The 2646-nt window shown below is 39.3% G+C and overlaps 1 long non-coding RNA gene across 1 annotated transcript; it reads right to left on the bottom strand.

Moving 5' to 3' along the window:
- Positions 1 to 363: 363 nt before the first annotated feature.
- LOC138467140 (uncharacterized) lies at positions 364 to 1834 on the bottom strand. The gene is made up of 4 exons (XR_011268069.1): positions 1712 to 1834; positions 1446 to 1502; positions 1174 to 1268; positions 364 to 778 (listed from the first exon to the last, which is right to left on the bottom strand). It is a non-coding gene; the product is annotated as an uncharacterized lncRNA (long non-coding RNA).
- Between the last annotated feature and the right edge of the window lie 812 nt (positions 1835 to 2646).

Raw genomic sequence — 2646 nt, 5'->3', positions numbered from 1 at the left:
ATTGATTCTTCCTGTCCAAGATTTCTGTGAGCAATAGAATAAGGATTTCCCTCTTGGGATTTCAGGATATTACCAATGCTCCCTGTGAAATGAAAACAAAGAATCCAAAAAGCTGTATAATGAATGAAAAAATTCAATCCTCATATTTATTCTAGGCTGGTATCAAAAGATATCCTAATTGAGTTGCCCTTTTGAACTAAACTTAATTGTAAGAAAGAGTGAATAACAAACAAAAAGACTGGTATATAACAAATAGAACTGTATGGCAATGAATATGATAGTTAAAAAAAAGTCATGGAAACAATAAAAAATATAGTGTTGTTTATATTTTAACAATGAATAAGCAATCAACAAAAACAGCTTTACAAATGAAAACAAAAAGAGTGTACAGTGATAAATAGTACATGTGTTGCAGCTGTGAAATCAGTTTACAAGTCTGGAGCAATAAAGAAAATGCATTACCAAAAATGGATGAGTATGCCTCAATACATGAGGAAAATTAACAAAGCAGACAATAAATGTCTAATAAAAAGGTCTGCCAGTACATGAATATTGAACAAGCAAACAATAAATGTTAAATAACAGGTCTGCCTCCGTAAAGTTCTACAGTAACAAATATCCAAACCAATATTGGAGAGGGTCCAGGATGTGTTAAGTTCAGGGAACATAAAGAAAGAGTTCCAACTATCAAGGACCCAATTTCCGTTTCGGCGGGCCACCTGTTGGCCTTCAAAATCTGAAAATGCCTTCCTCGGGGCAGAGTGGAAAGAAGTAGTCCCTAGGGGAAGCAGACAAATACACAGTAAATGTGTTTTAAAATAAAACGAAAATGTTTAGTTCTGTTTTTCTATTTTACTCATCTACATCTCTTAGGAAGTTAAGTTACAGTCTAAGGACAAGGGAAATAACTTAATTTAGCATTAAAAAACTCCTGATTAGAAATAAAGGTCTGGAACGTGCCTTACCCAATAATAACGGGGGATTCCCGGGCAGAAATTACTCAACACAGGTACACGTCATGGCGGGCGAGCATTACACATCAAATTCAAAGGGTCTAGGACAGCAAACAGCTGTTCACTGTGTGGGTAAATGAATGGTGCCAAATACATTGTGATCGCCTGATTTTGAATAATGAAAGGGTAAACGAATTAACATGAAGGGAGAATGTCCTACCTGCAAATTGAATGTATGGTGAACAGAAAGAGCCTGGTGGGATCTTGCTGTGGAACAGCTCGAAACTAGGACTGGAATGTGTAACAGTTGATGATCTAATTAGACAAAAAAAATCTAGAATTAATTCTGTTGGAATGCAGCAAAAATAGCTGCTGCAGATGCCGACAGAGTCATGTGTTTTAAACTGAATTTGCGACATAGCAAGTGCAAGTAAAGATGAAAATGACTTACTTATGTTGGTGAACGAAGAATCTATGTAAGCAAATTAGTACCTGATCGCTAGAAGTGCGGTATGAACATCCGAAAGGCATTATGGGTTCCCTGTTGACCTAAAATAACAAAACGGAGTGTTAATTAGTACCATTCTGTCATGTGTTTATTAAAAACTAGACAATGGTCGTGGTTAGGGAAGTTGTTTATATTGTTTTGATTCCCCATGGAGTTACATTGCCGTTCGATAACGTGGATAATGTGGTGAGCATTGTCTGATGCACCCACTGCTGGTGTGTAAAAGGAGAGGCTATATGTGGCAACTTACCCGTGGCGCCGAGAATTGAGAATACAGCCTGCGAGGACTGGCCGTGCAGCTTGAATGGAGCTGTGCTGTGAGCGAAGCCAGCCGGGGGGCCAGATCCTCCTAGATGTTTCCTGCTTGGTGACGTGGCACCTGCTGATAGGATGGAAAGGGTCGCACCCTCCTATCAGTCAGTGTGCACGTACCAATATGGTTGGTGGACTGGGGCGAGCCCTCTGTTGTTTCACCTCATGAGCGGCGCTAACCACCGACAGTGCATGGCGTCATCTTTAGATGCAAAAACTAGCGTCTTTGTGAGAAGAAACACTTGTATAATGTGACCAAATCCTGAGGAAGGAAATGAATATGAACACATCGCAGAACTGAGTGTGCTTACGAGAAGCTGTTCTGAAAAGAGCTGGGTGACACATAATTAATAACAAGAAAGAGACACGTGTTTTCAAAAAGATGACTGGTGAGCACATTGTGGAAAAGGTTAAAAAAAGGTGAATGAATAGGAACCAAATCAAAAAATGAATGGGGCCACAAATCTGATCATGTAAGTATATGCCCAATAAGTTAAGTGGCGGAAATTGCAAAATTCACTGTGTTAACAGATATAGAGGCTACAAAGGCCTCTAAGAAAGGTGTGCAAGAGGTTGAATGAGTGTCCAAATTTGGAACCCTTATGTGTAACGCTTAAAGATTGCTGAGATGCACAAATGCATAACATGCTGTCCTGCATATAGACAAAGGTACTACGGCCAATGTTGAATTTGCCAGTGGAACTCCATATATGTGGTGTTTCATGAAGATCAATCAATGAATAGTTAAACCATGATTGGTCTTATAATGGAGGGGTGAATTCCTCATTTAGACCTAGTGTATGTGTTTCCATCCGGAAGATCCAGCGCGCTTCTTTTTCAAGAAGGCTTCTGGAAACATTTGTAGTTTTCTTT

Source organism: Ambystoma mexicanum, chromosome 4q (genome assembly GCF_040938575.1).
Source record: "Ambystoma mexicanum isolate Mex_15411 chromosome 4q, UKY_AmexF1_1, whole genome shotgun sequence".
NCBI lineage: Eukaryota > Metazoa > Chordata > Amphibia > Caudata > Ambystomatidae > Ambystoma > Ambystoma mexicanum.
The sequence above is the reverse complement of the archived record's forward strand: the minus strand, read 5'-3'. Positions and strand labels throughout refer to the sequence as shown.